The 22,403-nt window shown below is 46.9% G+C and overlaps 1 pseudogene across 1 annotated transcript in view; it reads left to right on the top strand.

Annotated features, from left to right (window-relative positions):
- The first annotated feature begins 18,633 nt into the window (after positions 1 to 18,633).
- LOC147014983 (uncharacterized) overlaps positions 18,634 to 22,403 on the top strand; it is a 66,123-nt pseudogene continuing 62,353 nt past the window's right edge. The window contains exon 1 of the transcript XR_015050182.1: positions 18,634 to 19,008. The product of XR_015050182.1 is annotated as an uncharacterized LOC147014983 (transcript). The remainder of the gene's footprint in view (positions 19,009 to 22,403) is intronic.

Here is a 22,403-nt window from a genome sequence, read left to right as displayed (position 1 = left end):
TCATCTGAGCTCAAGCGTTTGGACATCGGGATTGCAGCTCTCTCTGAGGTTCGGAGACCGGATTGCGGCGAGATAATGGTGGGTGGTTACACCTACTATTGGTCTGGTCGCTCTGATGGTTACCATACCCAAGGAGTTGCTGTAGCTGTGTCCAATAAGCTGACCCCAATGATAATTGAGGTAACACCGGTCAACGAGCGTATTATGAGATTAAGGATTCGTCACTCCTTAGGTGTCATTTCCCTGGTCTCTATTTATGCTCCGACTGAGGCGAGTGATCTCACCGTGAAGGATGCATTCTACGCCACACTCGAGTCTGTGGTTGATCAGTGCCCCAGACGAGATACACTTCTAGTCTTGGGGGATTTCAATGCATCGACTGGAACTGATAGGGATGGTTATGAGGTGTGTGTGTTGGTCCCCATGGGTCAGGAACTATGAACCAGAATAGCACTAAGTTCCTTGACTTTGCAAGAAGTCATGGACTTAGGGTGGCTGGTTCATGGTTTCAGCGCCCACAAGCTCTTCGCTGGACTTGGTATTCCAACGCTGGCGGTGTCGCAAAGGAGATTGACCATGTCCTCATTGACGGTCGCTGGCGGTTGATCCAGAACTGCAGGGTCTACCCGGGTGCTCAGTTCCTCAATACTGACCACAGGCTTGTTGTAGCAACTCTAAAGCTGCACCTTAAATCCTGGAGAATGGTACCATCCCAGCCTAGGCTGGATGTTGCCAAGCTCAGGGATGAGAGAGTAGCTGAGGAGTTTGCGAACAGGCTGAGTGGACACTTGGGGGGTCTGGGTGCTTTGGGGGGTCCTGAAGAGTTGTGGAACACCTTCAAGACCACCGTCCCTGATGTTGCCGGTGGATGCCTTGGAGTTCACCGCAGGGCAAAGAAGAATTTTGTCTCTCAAGGGACACTGGATACCATTGACCAGAGTCGCAGGGCCAGGCTGAATGGCAGAGCCGAGCTGTTCAGGGAGCTGAGGCGTAAAACTGTACGTGCACTGAGGGTGGACAAGGAGGCCTATGTGCGAGGAATCTGTGAGGGGGTAGAGCATCACCTGTGGACAGGTGATTCTCGTCCGCTTACAGGGGAATTCGCGCATTACGTTCATCCAAGCCCATCCCTCGGAGCACTGCAGTTCGAGCAGAGAGTGGTAGGCTCTTGACAGAGGTCTGAAGTGAAGGCCCGCTGGGCCGGTTACTTCGAGCGGTTGTACCAGGCTGATCCCCCAGCTGTCGAGTTGGACGTCAAGGGTGTTACAATCCCTGTTGCTGACCCTCGAATCAGCTGTGGTCCACCATCGCTTGTGGAAACACGGGCTGCGGTGAACCAGTTGAAACGGGGCAAAGCTCCAGGGATCTGTGGCATCCATGCCGAACTTCTCAAGGCTGGTGGAAATGCTGCACTCGCGTCGTTGCATGCAGTTTTGTGCTCTGCCTGGAACACAGGCATCATCCCAACTGACTGGAAGAGGGGCCTTGTTGTCCCTCTCTGGAAAGGGAAGGGTGATCGCCAAGACTGCAACAACTACCGAGGGGTGGCGCTGCTCTCAGTGCCGGGCAAGGTCTTTGCTCGGATAATTCTTGATAGGGTTCGCCACCATCTGCTTGAGCACCAGCGTCCAGAGCAGTCAGGCTTTACACCAAAGAGGTCAACGATTGACCGTATCCTTGCACTTCGTGTACTCACCGAACGCAGACGAGAGTTTCGGCAGGGGCTGCTTGCAGCCTATGTTGATCTCTGTAAAGCGTTCGATTCAGTGAATCGGGATGTCCTCTGGAGGATTCTTGGTCTTCGTGGGGTGCCACCGAAACTGATCGATCTGATGTCTGAACTCTACTCTGGTACTGAGAGTGCTGTGAAGTGTGGTGGTACCGCCTCTGACTTATTTCCAGTTGTTACTGGAGTTCGTCAGGGATGTGTACTTGCCCCCACACTTTTCAGCACTTGTATGGACTGGATTTTTGGGAGGGTGTCGGAGAGATCAAGTTGCGGTGCATCGTTTGGCAATGTCAAGATCTCGGACCTTGATTTTGCAGATGATGCAGTCATCTTTGCGGAGACTTTAGACATCCTCTTGGGGGCCCTCGAGGTACTGAATGAGGAGTCGGAGCCGTTGGGATTACGGATTTCTTGGGTCAAAACAAAGATCCAGGCTTTCGGTGACATCTTGGATGCTGCTGTCCTGTCTGTGTCTGTTTGTGGTGAGGATGTTGAGGTCGTGGATAGATTCACTTGCAGCAGCAGTGATATTCATGTCTCCGCAGGTTGTGAGCCGGAGGTCAATAGACGTCTGGGTCGGGCCTGGGGAGTCATGGATTCACTGGATCATGGGGTGTGGCGTTGCCGGTACCTGTGCGGGAGGACGAAAGTCCGAGTCTTCAGGTCCTTGGTACTTCCAGTCTTGCTCTATGGGTGCGAGACTTGGACTTTGACCAAGGATCTGAGACGGAGACTTAATTCCTTTGGTACCAGGTCTCTTCGGAGAATCCTTGGCTATCGCTGGTCGGATTTTGTGTCCAACGAGCGGTTGCTGAGAGAGACTCGGATGAGATTTGTTACCTGCATAGTCCGTGAGCGTCAGCTGCGGCTGTATGGACATGTGGCTCGTTTTCCTGACGCTGATCCTGCTCACCAGATTCTCTCAGCGAGGGAGTCTCATGAGTGGAGGAGGCCAGTGGGTCGACCACGTGCCTCATGGTTACAGCAGGTTGACCATCATCTCAAGGAGATGGGGATGGGCCTGGCATCTGCCTGGGGGATGGCCAGACGGAGGCCCCTGGAGTACCGGCGGAAAGTGGACGCAGCGACGCGCTGTTCTGGCATATGCTCCCATACCTGACCTGACCTGGCCTGTTCACCAGACTTGGCCAATCCGGGTGTTGGACTCTGCAAGTGGATCGATGGGATCACAAGACGTGTTGAGCCGTGCATGGAGTCCGGACAGTCAGAGGCTCCGTGACTGGATTCAGGATGAACCTGTGGAGGTCCTCAGGCTGGATCCATAACCAAGGAGGAACAGCTCGTCGAGTCACTCCTCATAAAGTCGATCGCCGACTCTCCTCATGCAGTTCTTCTTGTCTTTTGGGACGGGCCTTTCTCACGGAGCTGATCGCAGACTCACACAAGCCGTTCCCAGACCGACAAAGCAGCCAGTTCCTTTTACAGCAGATCGCAGACTCCCTCATGCAGTTCCTCTTGCCTTTCAGGGCGGGCCTTTCTCACGAAGCAGAACGCAGACTCGACACAAGCAGTTTCTCCCTTGCCTTCTTGGGGCTCGCTCTTCTGGACCGCCTCCGGGGACCCGTGATTGGTCCATCGCTCGAGATTGCAGCAGCCCTCCGCCAATGGGTTGCTGGCACGTCTTGACTGATTGTCAGAGCGCCGGGTGGGGGCAAGCTAAGAGGGGGGCAGGAAGAAGAAGAATGGCGCCTCTCGGTACACCACCACTGTATGAACACTGGACAGCCTGCTACACCTCCCGACACACATGTAACGTCTGATTGCCAAACAACCTGGCCAAACATGCATTTAAGGGGGAATCTGGGCTAATCCTATATATAATAAAACACTAAGGGCCATTTCCGCAACACTATCCCCACCTTTCTCCCGAGGCTTTCCCGAGCCTCCATCGGGGGCAGCCCACGGTTATGGCCCTGTCTAACGTACAGCACAGATCTCCCATTTACTCTAACCCACAATATGGGAAGCACTTCAATCCAAAAACCAAAGTGTCACAAAGATTGGCATGTCGCTATCCTCGTGTGTCGGATCACGAATCTAACAAACACATTCACACTCTATGCACATGACTTAACATTCCAATTATGGATTTGAATGGAGGGCATTCAATTTTACTTTTAACACCAATGTTTGCATTGGAGCAGGACATTCAAAGGTTCAAAGTTCCCCAACGTGTTCACTCCTTCATGCCCCCTCCCGGCAGTGTTGTCTATTCACCCCTGAGGGTTTCCTTACTTCATGGCCCTATTGGCCTCTCACCAGGTGAGTTCAGTTGGCCCAGTGGCCTAATCTCACAAAGAGTTCTTCGGCCCACTGAGCCCACAAAAGCACTTTGGCCTCAATGGCCCACAAAAATGCTTCAGCCCATATGGCCCACAAAATGATCCTTCGGCCGCAATGGCCCACAGACGAACAGCAGCAGGCAACAAGCCCTGCATTGGACAGCAGGTGGTACAGCAATGGTGGCACGGTGATATCGATGGTAAGCAAATGCAGTTTGGAGGTGTTCTTGAGGGTACAAGTGGGTGTGATGACTTCAGACCAGGTGAGACGGAGTGTACTCTTAACCTTCCTTGCCTGACTTGTTTTGGCAGGACTCGTTTTGGTATGGTCTTCTTAATAAGTTATTTTTTTATTTTAATTTTTTTTAACAGACAGGATGGTGTGTTTCTTAACTGTCATCTTTGTGGGTGTGTGCTCATGACATACTGTTGGCTCTCTGGCACTTGGAGAGGGTGACCGAGCCTGGCCCTTGCTAACAAATTTTCCCATCAACACAACTCGTACCAGGTGTCACACATGAATGGTGCGGAGGAGAGTCCATCGAACCGAACCATTTACTTTTAGCTCTAAACAATGAACCAAACCCTGCTATGGCGAGAATGATCCTAATGACCAATTTTTTTCCAACCTGGCACACTGTTCCATTCTATTAAACCTGGGCAAGGCCCTTATTTGTCTTTTTCCATTTGGTGGTGCCAGGCATAACTTGCTGGCTGGGGAGTGTGACTACTACTAGGCCTCTTTGCCTGCTTCCAATCGGGGGTGGGGGACACCCAGCAACCTCAGGGTTCACCTGAGCGTGCTTCTGGCGCTCCTAACTGAGGGGTGGCTCTCTAGCCCCCATACTGTGCTCTCCTAACACCCATACTGTGCTCTCCTAGCACTAAACCTACTGTGCTCTCCTGGCACTAAGACCTACTGTGCTCTCCTGGCACTAAACCCGACTGTGCTCTCCTGGCACCTCTGACTGCCTTCACCTGCCAGGAGCCCCAAAGCCCTGGTGCCTTCTCTCCTAACTCACCAACTTCCAATACCATGTCACACTCCCAGCCAATACCCCCATACCTTGGCCTGCACCTACCCCAAGCAGTCTGCCTGCACAATTGAACAACAGCCAGAATCCATGTCAAATTTATTAAGTCCCGCTAACCTACACTAACTTGGTAAGGAGACTCCTACCGATAGGTACGTTGTTCGCACTCACTCTCCTCATTCGCACAATCACGCCATTCACCCCAAACACTTTAGTCATTCATTCCACAGTGCCACACACCCAGCCCACAACACCATCCAACACCTTTCACTTTTATGTTAAAACGAAAACACACCAGTCCCTCGGATCCCACTTGGTCATCAAATTTAACTGATACACTTTTTATGATCAAACCCCAATCAATTTGTCACCACGTCCGTCGTCCGCTGGCCTCCTCCATACTGCACTAATCGTTTATTTCCAACAATTTAAACAAAACATCAAAATCTTCACCAGCCCATGGAACCTCTGCATGGTTCTATAACCAGGCATTTCAGTCTTTCCTCAAACAAGCCACTCTTTGTCATCCACTTGTTTCAGGTGTGTTTAATGCTCTGCCTGTGATGTCTCCACAACTTCTTTTTTTTAATAATCACCCAAATCCACTCATGCCACTCTTATCTCTTCTGTCAGTCTCAATTTGCGACCACTCTCAATATAATTTTCATTCAAAATTTTTACATCCCAATATCGCCTGCTTCTTAAGCTCATTGGAAGGGGAGTGAGGGAAGGAATCCCTCATTACCCATTACATGACCCCGCCGCCTTTCTGCCACGGCTTAAAGGGGTCATGTCTCAATTTGGGTTGTGGTCCACCCCCTCCCCTTCTCCAGGATTCGCAGAAGTCAGGTAAACCCCAATTGGGGGAGCAGCCTCCCACTCTTCTCTCTAACTCCCTGAAGACAGATAAACCCCACTCAGCTAGCCGAACCCCTCGTGTCCTCAGAGAGGTTTGAAGACCAAGTGACACATGCCAGTGCCGCTTGCTACTCATCTGAGCTCTACGCCGAAGTTCCTGCGAGGCTGAGAGAGAAATGAAAATCGAACTTCTAAAGCCTGCTCCTGGATGCAGCACCTCTAACTCTGTAAGAACCTATGCGGAGCTGTCCATTATGGGTTCCGTCCCCTGTGTCAAGTTCTGTCCTGGTCGCATTTCCATTTCCCCTTGCACCTCAAACCTATTTCCTACATCACCACCCATTCCACGCTCAGGTCTCCCACACACAGCAGGCTCCACACATTCCAAGGTTATGGTGTTCACATTCCACACCTTCAACCTTGCCTGCGTACTGACAAACTACCTCGCATTCCAGGGTTACATTCTCGATCGCCAGGTGAGTACACACACACGTTTCGGCCTTGGCAGCACATACCGGTGCTGTAGTCTGGACTGGGCTCACAGCATTCATTCACAGGCACTCCACACACACATTCAGGGGTCACGCATACGTGCACCCCATCCGACAGAGTCTCCTCATTAACATAAACTCCAATTCCTAACTTAAGCTCATCGTCCGCACCATGTATGCATGTGCCCTCGTACCTGCTTCGTTCCAGAGTCACCTCTGTCCGGTCGCTTCTCTCCAGCAGGTTGCTCATCATCGATTCGCCACACTCCTCTGGGGCTGTCAGCTCCACATGCTGGACCTGCTCAAAATGTGTTTCATTCGTCAACAACCCCGTATGCTCCCTCAATGTCTCCATCACCAGGGTTTGCTCTAATTGTGGTTTTATCTGAAGAGTGATGTCAATCAAGTCCCGCACCACCAACATTCCTCCCTGTGGTGATATCACACATCCCACATTATTGTGCTGTCCTACTTCCTGGCTCCATTTTCCTTCCCATTTGAGTCGTTCTTCCTCTCTGAGCCTTTTTAGTTGTTCGTTATCTTTCCGGAGTTCTTCCATCTCCGCGTACTCCAACCTTGCTCTCTCCTTGAGTTGGACAATTTCAAATTCATGTTCTGTTTGTTTCCTCTCCCACTGTCTGTCTTGTTCTTCATTCTCCAATCTCGTCGTTTCCCTCAATTGGTCGATTTCCCTTTCCTGCTTCATTCGTTGTTCTTTCACCACTCTTTCTTCCATCTCATTCTTTAATCTTGTTTTGGCTTCTAACTGTTCGATCTGCACAGTGTAGTTCCTTCATGTTTCATTCTCCGTTCTCTCTCTTTCCTCACTTAACATCCCCAGCTCGTTTTGTAATTCCCCTCTCTTTGTTTTGGTGTTTCTGTGACTCAGCAGCTTTTTTCCTAATTCCTTTCTCATCTAAGCACCTTTTCCAGCTTTGTTTTCCATTCTTCTTCCAAGTTCTCCCGATCCCGGGAGTTCCTAATTTGCTCTTCCTCTAGTCTTTCATTCAGTTCGCTCTTCTCTTGTTCCAACTTATGGGTACTCCACTCTACTTTCCTCATTTCTCCCTGTTGTTCCTCGAACTGTCTTGACTTTCCCAACAATTCTTCCTTCCTTTGCTCCAGATATTTCTCTCTTTTTATCTTCTGTTCTAGGCTTTCTCTTATCTGATTGCCTGATCTTACCTTTTCCTTCAGTTGTTTCAATTCCAAATCGTGTTCCCGTTTTTCCTTCTCCAGCTTTATTTTCCATTCTTCCTCCAAGCTCTTCCTATCCCAGGAGTTACTAATTTGCTCCTCCTCTATTCTTTTGTTCAATTCGCTCTTCTCATGTTCCAACCTACGGACAAACCACTCTACTTTCATCATTTCTCCATGTCGTTCCTCGCCGGTGTTGGCTAAGTAATTTTCCAGCCACCGAATTTGTTCCCGTGCATCGGCCAATTGTTCTGACTCCCTGTGCACATAATTTTCCTGAACCTCGTCTGCGTGCCGTAGCGCCTCGTCCAATTTAATTTGTAACTCCTCAATATAATTCCCATCACACCTCCTCTGCTCCAAGGTATCCGCCAATCGTGCATGAAGCTTGTCAATGTACGCGTTGTCGTCCTGCTTCGTTTGCCATGACGCATGCTGTCACCAAGTGGTTCGAACTCGTGGGCGGGAGCGCTTTCATCGTGCTGTGCGGTTCGTTGCGCTATCTATAGTAACCCTCTCCTGCTTCGTGTCGTGCTGAGGTGGAGCCGCGCCGCCATTTTGCAACTCCATCTTACTTTATAATTTCGAAGTTTTACACCCGATCCGCTCAAAATAAAATCAACCCTAATTTGGAATTTGCGAGCGACTTTTTTTTTTTGTTTTGTTTTTTTTCCGCGCCTCTTGTAATGAATGTTTTGGGTGCGAATGACACCAGATGTTGTTGAATCGGTGTCCTGCAAATTTATGGACGTGGAGGGATTCTCATTTGACTCCTGAACATCAGTGTTGAGGATTGGCGACGGAGGGATTCGCACCCAACTCCGGACACCAATGTTATTGATTCGACGGTGGCAGGATTCGCACCCTTCACTTGACAGCCAAATGTTTAAGATTCGGCGTCACTTAACAGCACCCCCATCTCAGGGGTTATAATGCCGGCTCGTTCGGCACAGGTCTCGGGTCACGCGCCTTGGATCGCGATACCAAAGTACTCTGGGCCTTACCAGTTGGGAAAATAGACCCCGGCTACAGGCTGGGTTTGTCAGAGACCGAGCGAAGTCTGCCAGTCCGTAGCCCGTTTGGTTTTAAATACAAATCGAGTGGATTGTTCCTCAGCATGGCACGAATAAATTCAAGGTGGCAACTTTCGTATATCTCAGCTGGATTTATTGGGGAAAGCTCGGGGAAACACAACACAAGCAAAACATTCACAAATGTTATCATTCATCTATAACCTGCTCTTAACTAGGGAGCTACGGTTACAGGTTTCGAATGGGGCCCTCGCGAAATAAACCTTAGACAACATGCAGACAAGACACCGAGTACTTGGTAGTGCCTCATGGATGAGAGGAAAAGTGTCGAAGGCATGAAGGCGGCTCGTGAGAAGCCGGTGTCAACGGATTTGAGCGCCCAAGCTCGAGCACGCCGCCTGGCAAGATGGCGGCGTCGTCCTTTTGTCGCACCGCTCACGCACCAGCCTCGGCGCGTTCAGCCCCTGTAAGGTTGACGGCACAAGACAGTCAGTTCTATGGTGGGTTCCAGCTAGTTTCTCACAAGGTCCAGTGTACAAATCCCGGCCTGGCCTGTTCACCAGACGAGGCCAATCCGGGTGTTGGACTCTTCAAGTGGATCGATGGGATCCCAAGACGTGTCGAGCCGTGCATGGAGTCTGGACAGTCAGAGGCTCCGTGACTGGATTCAGGATGAACCTATGGAGGTCCTCAGGCTGGATCCATAACCAAGGAGGAACAGCTTGTCGAGTCACTCATAAAGTCGACCGCCAAGTCCCCTCATGCAGTTCCTCTTGCCTTTCGGGGCAGGTCTTTCTCACGGACCGATCGCAGACTCACACAAGCTGTTCCCAGACCGAAAACGCAGCCAGTTCCTTTTACAGCAGATCGCAGACTCCCTCATGCAGTTCCTCTTGCCTTTCTGGTCGGGCCTTTCTCACGAAGCAGATCGCAGAATCCCTCATGCAGTTACTCTTGCCTTTCAGGGCGGGCCTTTCTCACGAAGCCAATCGCAGACTCAACACTAGCAGTTTCTCCCTTGCCTTCTTGGGGCTCCCTCCTCTGGACCGCCTCCGTGGACCCGTGATTGGTCCATCGCTCGAGATTGCAGCAGCCCTCCGCCAATGGGTTGCCGGCACGTCTTGACTGACTGTCAGAGCGCCGGGTGTGGACTTGCTAAGAGGGGGGCAGGAAGAAGAAGAACGGCGCCTCTCGGTACACCACCACTGTATATGAACACTGGACAGCCTGCTACACCTCCCGACACACATGTAACGTCCGATTACTAAACAACCTGGCTAAACATGCATTTACGGGGGGATCTGGGCTAAGCTATATTTATTAACCCATTAAGGGCCATTTCCACATCAATATAATATCGTACAAACTCAAGCTATGATGCCATGTATCTGTCTCATCTCGACAGCTGTTGCGCACAAATGGAATGTGGCAAGATGGGGATTCAAAATTGCCTTGTGTGTATGTAATATGTAGAATTCCCCATACGAAAAGGTTCTGGGAGTGAGGACAGTGATCCCATGTTTACCACGATGGAGAAAATTCGTCGTCTTTGTAACGTCTCCATTGCCCACAGTGTGGCGTCGTCCTCCTTCAGTTTGACAAACAAAACAAATGCTTTGCTCCAAAATTCTGTATTAAAAAAAAAAATATATATATATATACTATATTATTTGGAGTTGTGAAAACACAAACACATGACTGTCCTGCCATTCTTCAGATGACTTTAATGAAATTTAGAGTTGTCACCTTTTTCTAATAACTACCGGTAATGTTATTAGAAAAATAACTAATATCTGGGCCTGAGTTAGCTCCTCAAATGTTGGAACCTACCTGAGCACCATGGCAAACGGTGTTGACCTCCAATCGAAGAGAAAATTATTTATATTTATATATATACACAGTGTATTCTCTGCTTTACAATCAAATCTTGTCCCTCATGTGCATACAGTAACTTCAGAGGGTATTCAGACTCCTTGACTTTTTCATATTTTGTTGCATTCCAGCCTGAATTTAAAAAGGATTAAATTGAGATTTTTTTGTCACCGATCCTCACAAAATACCCCATAATGACAAAATGAAAACATGTTTTTATAAAGAGGTAGATTTCAGCAGTTACTCCCAAAGCTCAAACGCAGCAACATGTACAAGCTACCAGAAGTCCGTCAGTGGAGAAGCACAGTCCACACATCAGGGTATGGTCCAAACATTTACATAAGTATTCAACCCCCTGAGTCAATACTTTGTAGAATTGTCTTTGGCAGCGATTACCGCTTTGAGTCTTCTTGGGTATGCCTGTATCAGCTTTGCACTTCTGGATTTGGGGACTTTCTCCCATACTTCCTTGCGGATTTGCTCAAACGCCATCAAGTTGGATCTGGAGAGTCGGCGAACAACAATCTTGAAGTCTTTCCACAGATTCTCAATCAGATTCAAGTCTGGGCTTTGGTTGCGCCACTCAAGGACTTTCACGTTCTTGTTCTGAAGCCATTCCAGTGTTGTTTTAGCCATATGCTTGGGGTCATTGTCCTGTTGGAACATAAATCATCGCCACAGTCAAAGGTCTTTTGCACTCTGAAGCAGGTTCTTCTCCAGGATTTGCCTGGATTTAGCTCCATTCATTGTTCCCTCTATCCTTACAAGTCCCCCAGTCCCTGCCGTGGAAAAACATCCCCATAGCATGATGCCGCCACCACTGTACTTCACGGTAGTGATGGTGTTCGATGGGTGATGAGCTGTGCTCGGTTAACGTCAGACGTAGCACTTTGCATTCAGGCCAAAGAGTTCAATTTTCATCTCATCAGATCACAGAATATTTTCCTTCATGCTCTCAGAGTCTTTCATGTGCATTTTTGTAAACTCCAGGCATGCTGTGATGTGTCTTTTTCTCAGGAGTGGTTTATGTGTGGCCACTCTCCCATAAAGCCTCGATCTGTGAAGTGCTGCAGAGACTGTAGGCTTTCCGGTAAGTTCTCGCATCACAGCCAATGAACTCTGTAGTTCTCTTGGAGTGGTCCTTCGCTTCTTGGTCACCTCCCTGACCAAGGTCCTTCTTGCCCAGTTGCTCAGTTTGTTGCATGGCCAGCTCCAGGAAGAGTCTGGATAGCTCCATATTCTTGATGATGGAGCTCACTGTGCACTTGGGAACTTTCAACGCTCTATAAATTGTTTTATACCCTTCTCCAAATCTATGTCTACTTACAATTCTATCTCGGAGTTCTACAGACAGTTCCTTGGACTTCACAGTAGAGTTTCTGCTCTGACATGAACCATCAACTGTGGGACCTTATGTAGAAAGGTGTGTTTCTTTATATATCATGTCCAATCAATTGAATTAGCCGCAGGTTGACTCCAATCAAGGTGGAGGGACATCTCAAGGATGATCAAAGGAAATTGGATGCACCTGAGTTCAATTTTTGAGCGTCTTAGCAAAGGGGTCGAAGAGTTGTTGATTTAAGGCATTTAAGCTTTTTAGTTTTTAATTAATTTGTAAAATTTTTTTATAAAAACATGTTTTCACTTTGTCATGATGGGGTAGTTTGTGTAGATTGATGACATTTTAAAAAAAAATTCAATCCATTTTATATTCAGGCTGTAACACAACAAAATGAGACAAAAGTTTAGGGGTGTGAATACTTTCTGAAGGTGCCGTATGTGATTTAAAGGTGAATTGTGCTTTGGGACTGTAAATATGTTGAAAGTTTAAAAACAAAGCAAGCTCCAGCTAGTGAAAGAATGAAATTGGGTTTGAGCCCAAAAACAAAAGACCTTCTTCCTCTTTCCCATTTGATGAGGAAGTGAGGGATTATGTTTTGAATGAAACCTGATCCATTCACAAACAGGTTGTCTTATGCAACAGCGTACTCGGTGCACAAGATGCTGCCTACATCCTCTTTCCTGCAACTATTGCTCGGGCGCTGCTTTCTTTGGCAATTCATTTTTCTCCAAATGCTTTACAGCTGTGGCCAAAAAGCCATCTTGCAACGATTTATTTTTTTATTATATATATATATATAATTTTTTTTTGTTTGTTTTCAGTTTTTAGCAAGCTGCTACAAGTTGCATTATGCTTGGTTGTGTGATCTTCAGCACATGCTCACCTGTTTTTTGTTTTTTTGTTTGTTTGTTTTTTTCTACACTAAGCCACACCCGCGTCTCACAATGGCTGGCTGTGGCTGCTGTAAAACGGTTTTTGAAGATGGGTAACCTGTCCAAAAGCTGCCATAAAACTACACGTCCCTTGCCAAAAAATTCACAACTAAAGCCGCAAGGTGCCGAAGGACCTGAAGGTATACAACTGCCTTCAAAAAATTCCTTTGTGAACATGGAGTAACGATTGTTTATTGTTTATTGTTTATATTCACCCAGGATGCTCATCATTCACTGTTCATAAACGTGTGTGCGTTTTTCATGCCAACTAACTGTCTCATCGATACTTTGGATAAACCTTTTTAACATTTGGAGATTTTGAAAGATCTTCTGTGGAAGTAGGTGTTTAGTTATTTGGGTTGATGCACAAGGTAGCCCCCCCAGTGCTGAATGGGGCAGCAGGTTGTTTTGCAGAATGTGTCGGCCACCGAGATGGGATGTACAGCTCATAGTCAGGATCTTCAGACGTCAAGGTGTTCATTTCTGCCTCAGTGACACTCCCTGGTCTCCGCGTTACCCCCCACACACACACGCAAAAAGCAAAAAGCCGAGTTAATTAATTGGTTCGTTTCTGTCCATCTGACATCTCAGTTTATGTTCGAGGAACAACGTAAGGAAATCCTCCATTTTTGGTGTCTAAATTGTTTTTTGCATGTTTTCGGTATATTTTATACATTTTAGTTGTTATATCTGCATATTGTAGGTCTCTCAATTATTTCCGGTTATGTGTGATGACACGGTGACCGAGAGCACAAGACCAATTTATAACCTCATCCTGTTCTTCCTTCTGATAACTACATCTTTACTCTTTACTCTTATTTATGATTGCTCCCTTCTGATGACTAATAGACATGGCAGTAAAACCTGGAATTCATTAATAAGCCTTTATTTAATTATATGCTTTAACATTGCAGAACACAAATCACCTTCATAGTACTTCCAAGAACCTGTTATATATATATATATATATATATATATATATATATATATATATATATATATATATATATATATATATATATATATATATATATATTTTTTTTTTTGTGTCTTTTTCCAAATTAAAAATGGGTAAATTTGTGATTAATAGTCTAAATCTTATTCTTGTTCTTCAGATTAGCTGTCAAGTCGCACCCCTGATCCATCCTCTCTCCGAGTTACATCGCAGAACGATTGAACAAACTGTGAACAATTTTCAATTTTCCACACATTTTCTGAGTCGCTACATCCTTGGTGGTTGTAATAAAAACCGAGATGGTTTTGTGCTGCACCGATGGCAGAAACACCCTTAGTCTACCAAAAATTGGACAAGGGTTGGCCGAAACGCCCGCGTGCGGATCGGACCTCGAAAGATGTTCTTGTGCTCGGAACATGTTACAGAGCACGTGATGAAACAACAACAATGCTGGCTAGTCGTGTGGTTGTCCACCACAATTGAGAGAGAGTATGCCATCCCCGCAATTAAAGAAAAGAAACAGCCGTCACTCGAAACTCTCAATATCTCTAGCCAGCTACCGGAACATGTACACGGATGGACAACAACTCCCCCCTCTACCAATCCCCCCACAACACCCCATCAGCCATTACCCCTCACATTGCCCACCACCATCCTACACTGCCCCTCCACAATCCCCCATTCCCCTTCAAACATCACCCCCACCCTCCCCTCATGAAACACACCACCCTCCCAAACCATCCCCCCACAATCCCCCATCAACTATCACACCCCCAATGCCCACCACCCATCCCCCACAATCCCCCATCAACCATCACGCCCCCAATGCCCATCACCCACCCTCCACAATCTCCCATCCACTGGGAGGGACGGCAACACCTCACAAACATGACGGTGGGACACGGTACAGACACAAATGGTGTCCAGGAAAAGTATGAAACGGGGTGATCCCATTACATACACCAGGCCAGGTTGTGACAGTGGGACAAAGCATTTGTTGCACATTTTGTCTGCTGTGTCTGCTGTGTCTGTGGTGATGGGTATTTCTGTTTGAGTAAGATAAAACCGATTTATAAATTAATGTCAAATCCCTCCCTTATAAATCATTAAACAGAAAATCAAACCCTACCAATCTGTAGTTAACATGTGACCGGCGTTTTCATCCTCACGAACACTTCCGCCATGTTCGTACGATTCGTTCACATCAGGCTTGAAACGACGCGGCTTCATCATTCCCCCAAAAGCGTTTCCATCACTAATTTTGTCTCCAATGGTTTGTTCAACATCCCACTGATCAGTTTCAGCATTGTGAGAACCTTCAGTGTTCCTAATGAAGGTGGAATCGGTATCAGAATCCGAGCTCGACATGCACTGTTTCTCCATGTAAACCGCCATTTTGGGTCAAGGTGGGTTCAAGGTGTGACGTCACTGGTGAAAATCAAAAATCAACACTCGAGAGATGTTTTCGACACTTTGTGATCGGCAAAATTTTTTTTCAAATTTGACAATGATGATTCTCAATTGTCTTCAGAAAAATCAACATTGTGTTTGGGTCCCCCCACTCGAAGAAGCTTAATCTCAGGAATCTGCATTTTGAGTTCTCCAGTGAGCTGGACTTCCTTCTCATAATCGACTGCACATGGCTGCTCTTGTTAACACATTTGAGAGACGTGGATGTGGAACGCATTCCCAGTCTGAGTGTAGCTTTGCAGCTGCTGCTCTGTGGTTGTGTCTGCCACCCCGTTGCATAATCGCCAACCATGCTCAGGGACGGATGTCTGAGAATGTCAGCTGCCTTACGTAGCAAGCAGGCCATTCTGCTTTGCAATGACCATGTGGTTGGGCTGCAGATGCTGAGACAGACTCCACCAGATGATGAATGCAGAAAGAAACCACAAATTTTGAAACCAGTGGCTGCCAAACTATCCCCTGTACCTTGTTCCATGGGTCAAGGAGCATTTTGGACACCGCGGCTCGTGGCACAACAGATTCCTACACCCTCTCCAGACACTACAGGGAACCGTTTTGGCAGGCCCAAATGATCAGGAGACTGCCGTTGGTGTCTCTGGTATCCAGCCGATCATTGCTATGTGTAATGTGTGTGCTTTGCTGTAATAACCTGCAGCTGGTGGTGTTTTGCTTCTGAATGTCAAGGCATGGTGGCTCTCTGTGGTCGACAGTATTGTCTCAGATCAATTCGATGTTTTAATTTTATTATTATTTTTTTTAATCGTAACTTGCTCCTCTGTTTCTTCGGACCATTCTCATTCCAATTAATCATTTTCATCCTCAAGACACTTACTTACGGAGACCTCAAGACAAGACACTGATGGACCAGGCAACAACAAACCACCGAGTGCATTTCTTCTTGTGAGGCTTTGCAGCCACAATAACCGGCACTCACTGGTGAAGATGGAAGGACACACCGAGGGTGAAAAGGTTCTGCAATGGTTACTCCTTCCCCCATCGGAGGTGAGTGGGTGTATGTTTTCACCCACGTCTGTCTGTCTGTCCTTTTCTATGGACAGGATGTCTCAAAGCGATGGAGACGGATTCGGACCAAATTTGGTGGACATGTTGGGTGTGTTGCAAGAACGAATTGATTCGATTTTGGTGAAGATCTGGACCCGATAATTCCTTTTTTTTAGTGATTCTTCACCATAGAGAGAGACGGGGGCTAAAAACGATATGGAGCACAATATCTCCAAAGGTTATGGATGGATTCCGCAGAGAGTTTGCGGACAGGTTGGGAGTATGACAAGGATGAACCGATTCAGTTTCGGTGAAGATTCGAATCCGGATCTGGATACAATAAGTTGATTTTTTCACGTGATTCTTCATCATTGAGAGATGGAGCCAAAAACTGTGCATCCATCACATGAGATCTCAGAAGGTTGTGGACGAGTTATGACAAAACGATGTGGATGAGGTGGTTCGGTGACAAGAACAAGCCGATTCGATTTCGTTTTCAGGTCCAGATTCAGATCCGACCTATCGGTGGGATACAAAATCCGTAAACTATTCAGCCTGGTGGAGCTATGTTCTCTACCGAGTGCCACTCCGTTTCAACAATTGTCATTCTGTGAGTGATTTTTCATTTGTTTGTGTGTTTCGAAAATCGAAGATTCACACGGATATTGATTGGTCTGGTCTGTGATTGTGTCTGTACGTCAATCACCGATGGGTCACAATTTTAAACTGATCTTCACCAAATGGTAGAGATGGTCATAAGCAAGAAGCCTGTTGAGTTTGAGGTCAAAGGTCAACACAGGGCAAAAGACAACAACTGTCAAACTTCTAAAATCGTCAGTTTTCATCCGATTGAGTCGAAATTTGAAGATGATTTGCATATCCGGTCCCTGAATTCAACCAATTATTTTTGAGGTCAAATTTGTTTGATGGATTTTGCAAGTTCTTCTTGCTCTGCACATCGTGTACTTCTTGTTTCTCTGTCTGTCCGTTTGTCCGCACAGAACTTTAATGTTTTTCTCCGGAACCGCTTGTTGGGTTGAGACTAAATTTTCACCATCGGTGCAGTGACTCATGTAGAATGCTTTAATGATAATTGTGATGTCAAAGGTCACATGGTGTGGCAGCCATCTTGGAAAAACTGGAAAACCTTGGACCTCTGCAACTCCGAAACCGCAACAAAGAAAAAATTGAAACTTGGCACGTCTCAAGTACTCTTGGGGAATAAGTATGAGTTTTAATGACGTCATAGGTGCCTTCGTTATGACGTTATAATTGCATATGTCAGACGTTTTACCTGATCAGTATGAACATTTTTGAGGGTCATCTAGGACTAAATTTGGGGTTGATGACATCATTCGTCACGGAGTTCAGCAGCCATTTTTTTTAAAAAGCATAAAAACCTTCAAAGATCTCTTCAGAATGGCTGAACACATCGAGGTGAAACTTTACAGGTGTGATCGCCTATTCATACGGAACAAAAAGTTGTCCACCTATGACGTCATAGGTCACAAGGTTTGGCAGCGATCATTTTTTTGAAGAATAAACCTTCATAAAAACTTCTTCTCCAGAACGGCTTGACAGATCAAGGGGGAAACGTCACCCACATGTTCCCCCAAACCTTGGGGATACCAGGGTGTTCACAAATATTTAACAGGTCACATGACATGGCAGCCATATTGGATTGAACTGAAATGCTTCTCTGTAACCGCTTTATCAATCGACGTGAAACATCACAGTTATGATCGAGTAGTGATGGTGAATATACGTTTCAAATTTCAACCTCATCGGATGCAATTGTCTCGCAGTCACAATTGTTTAATATTTTGAATCTGGGTTCAGGAATTTAAATCAAACTTGGTGCAAATATGTATAATGATGTAATAATGTGGGCGGAGTCATATCTGGTGACGTCACGACGTTGAAGAACCCTTCTGGGAAAATGATGCAATTATGTGGGCGGAGTCATATCTGGTGACGATACGACGTTGAAGTGGCCTTCTGGAAAAATGGTCATAATGTGGGCGGAGTCATATCTGGTGACGTCACGACGTTGAAGAGTGCCCTTCTGGTATAATGATGTAATAATGTGGGCGGAGTCATTTCTGGTGACGTCACGACGTTGAAGCGTGCCCGACCAGTTCACGATATTTTTCGTCGTGTAATTTTGTAATTTGTTCTTCTCTGTTAAAATTAAAGAGAAATGTACATTTTCACACCGATGTTGATGTTTCAGGAAACTTGTTGTAGAAAATGTAACAGTTGTAATTTCCATCGGAGCACAGTGTTGGACGACGTCCCGCGTCACACATACACACACACACACACACACACACACACACACACACACACACACACACACACACACACACACACACACACACACACACACACACACACACACACACACACACACACACACACACACACACACACACACACACACACACACGTCTGCTGAATAGGCCTTATTCAAATGACGTCACCGGTCACGTGACTGTGGTAGCTCCGCCATATTGAGTGGCAAGAAAGTATTACCGTGTCCATAACAACCGATAGTCTCCACTTCAACTACACCGTTACTTCCAAGCAAGCGATTTTTTTTTCTGCAAACGGGTAAGAGTTGTTGTGTCCCGGGATGTACTCCGCGATATACTAAATCTCTGGAGTGCAGTTTTACCGCTTTCCCGCCGAAGTAGACCGACGAAATCTTTGGATGTCGGTTCTGAGAAGAGAAAAATGGCGACCCGGACCTGGCGAACCTGACTGGTTGTGAGGCCTTCATTTTGTCTCCGGTATGTAACGAATTTCTGATACGTTATTTCAGTAGTTGATATCAAATAGCTGGTGGTTACAAAATATTGTCTGCTCTGTATCATTAAAATGCATCATATCCCTTGTTTTATTGACAGAATGAGATAGGCCAGATCGCCTTTCTAACAGCCGTGTAACGCGCACAGTTCTGAGTTGTTTCACCACAGAAAGTCACCTCGGTATGTACAATACATAAAAAAAAAACTAGCACTTGGAAATATCCCAGCAATGTGGCATTACACCGGATGTTTGTCATGGAAAAAATATCATGTATCTGGAAACAAACTGACGAACCAAGATTTTCTACAAACTCAGCATTCAGACAAGAGGTTCACTTGAAATTAACTTGTGGCAGCAGGCAGGTTAACAAAAGTGACGCTGGTTGCTGAACAAAACGAGCAACAACGATAATACAATAATAGTGAAATGAAATAAAACAGGCTTAACCTTTGCCCTCACGATAACACAGTTCTTGTCAGCTTTCGTCGAGATTATGTCACTCACAAACCCGGCGACATAACACACTCGTGAAGGCTTTCGGGCTGGCTTGAGCGTGAGGACTCGGCGTTTCAACAAGGTGAACATCGATGTCAGGGAAAACGATTTGAGGACAAAATTTCCTTTCTGTTGTCCATTTATCCTTTGAAATGATATAAGGATCTTCACTAAGACCACACGGCTTCAGTTTTTCGCAGTACCTCTTCTTAAAATGTCATCTAATCCATGGAAATATCCCGGAAGTTCGCGTGACACGTGCGTGGTGGCCATGATTTTTTGCCACTCAATATGGCGGAGCCTTCCCTTCCGCTGTGACGTCACTCGCTTAGTGCAGAGGGTCATTTGTCCGTGTCTTGGTTTCTCGTTTGGGTGTCTTGATCAGACCCTGGAGGTCCCAAAGTTTTCTTTCTGCGTTATAACCACAGCTTGGTTTACCAGGTACACGTGCACGCACGTGTGCACATCGTGCTTGGAATCTGTAAACTTGGTGAACAAAGTTCAATAGAATCGTTTCCCAGAAAAACCTTAGCTCGTCCAATCACCGAGCTTGATTTATGGCTCTGATCGGTGAAGCATGAGTCACATTTGCTCTTTGGCTAGGATATGCGGCCATACCCCCCCCCCCGAATTGAGAGAAACGTGCGGCGGCCGCAGAGTTTCTGAGGTGGCCTCAGGGTGGCCCTACGCCGTATGGCTATTTTTTACAGGCCTTAGGGGTCTTTGTGGAATGAAAGCGCGGAGTTATAACTTTTTTCATTTCTAGGTTGGCCAAAGCAATTCGACAAGCCGTAGCCATGACGTAGATGTGTTCCACGTCGACCGTACGTAGAGCGTACGGTGGGCTTGCGTTATTCGTGCGTTTTCCGTAGGCTCTTTTCAATAAAAATGAATTTTGCCAACCCCCCAAAAATTACAGCAACCTCACTATTTCCACGTTCGCCTTAGGGCCCCCCTGCAGCCGCCTTGCGGGCACCTTGAGGCCACCTTGTGTCTGCCTTGAAAATTCCATGGTCGCCGCAGGGATGCCATAAGGTCACCGTGCGACATCAAATCAAAGACCGTATGGCACCCCCACGTTTTCGGTCTCCACAATTTCTAAATACCCCGTGCGGCTACCCAAAAAATAAAAACACATGTGACCGCTACATTGTGTGACCGTGGAAATACTGCGGCCACTCTATAATTGCGAGTGGCCGTAGATTTTTTTAGAGCCTACGGCCGCCGAGCCAAATGTGACTGAAGCATTAACGGCGACCAGGGTGGAAACAGGTCATAGGTACAAATCACACAACGCACACCTGTGGGAGGAAATCATCACTCAACGCACACCTGTGGGAGGAAATCATCACACAACGCACAAGTGTGGGAGGAAATCATCACACAACACACACCTGTGGGAGGAAATCATCACACAACGCACACCTGTGGGAGGAAATCATCGTCACACAAGGCACACCTGTGGGAGGAAATCATCACTCAATGCACACCTGTGGGAGGAAATCATCACACAACGCACAAGTGTGGGAGGAAATCATCACACAACACACACCTGTGGGAGGAAATCATCACACAATGCACACCTGTGGTAGGAAATCATCACAACGCACACCTGTCGTGGGAAATCATCGTCACACAACGAACACCCGTGGGAGGAAATCATCGTCACACAACGAACACCTGTGGGAGGAAATCATCGTCGCACAACGAACACCTGTGGGAGGAAATCATCGTCGCACAACGAACACCTGTGGGAGGAAATCATCGTCACACAACGAACACCTGTGGGAGGAAATCATCGTCGCACAACGAACACCTGTGGGAGGAAATCATCATCACACAACGCACACCTGTGGTGGGAAATCGTCACACAACGCACACCTGTGGGAGGAAATCACAATGCACACCTGTCGTGGGAAATCATCGTCGCACAACGAACACCTGTGGGAGGAAATCATCGTCACACAACGCACACCTGGGGGAGGAAAGCATCGTCACACAATGCACATCTGTGGTGGGAAATCATCGTCACACAACACAAACCTGTGGGAGGAAATCATCGTCACACAAGGCACACCTGTGGGAGGAAATCATCGTCACAACGCACACCTGTGGTAGGAAATCATCGTCACACAATGCACACCTGTGGTGGGAAATCATCGTCGCACAACGCACACCTGTGATGGGAAATCATCGTCGCACAACGCACACCTTTGGTGGGAAATCATCGTCGCACAACGCACACCTGTGGTGGGAAATCATCGTCGCACAACGCACACCTGTGATGGGAAATCATCGTCGCACAACGCACACCTGTGGGAGGAAATGATCATCACACAACGCACACCTGTGGGAGGAAATCATCACACAACGCACACCTGTGGGAGGAAATCATCACACAACGCACACCTGTGGGAGGAAATCATCACACAACGCACACCTGTGGTGGGAAATCAAACACATATATATATATATATATATATATATATATATATATATATATATATATATATATATATATATACACACACACACACACACACACACACACACACACACACACACACACACACACACACACACACACACACACACACACACACACACACACATATATATTGTTGTGGTTACCAAATTCGCAAACCACCATTCAGGTCCCTTAGGTGAGATATCTCGGTAAGTACATGTGTAGTTAGGCCCAAACCCGTTGTCTAGTGGGAATACATGTCATTTATGCGTGCTGCGACTCTTCAGGATAGCCGTTTTTCTTTTACTATCTTTATTTTGGACCAACCGCCATTGTCACCACCACCACCACCCACCACAACGCCGCTTCACCACAACAGCCACGACCTTCACGTCACACCTTGCAACCGTCGCA

The sequence above is a fragment of the Eptatretus burgeri genome, chromosome 12 (genome assembly GCF_056783735.1).
Source record: "Eptatretus burgeri isolate ZD-2024b chromosome 12, Ebu_testis_v1, whole genome shotgun sequence".
Taxonomy (NCBI): Eukaryota; Metazoa; Chordata; class Myxini; order Myxiniformes; family Myxinidae; genus Eptatretus; species Eptatretus burgeri.
Note: the sequence above shows the minus strand (reverse complement) of the source record. Positions and strands in the feature narration are given on the sequence as shown.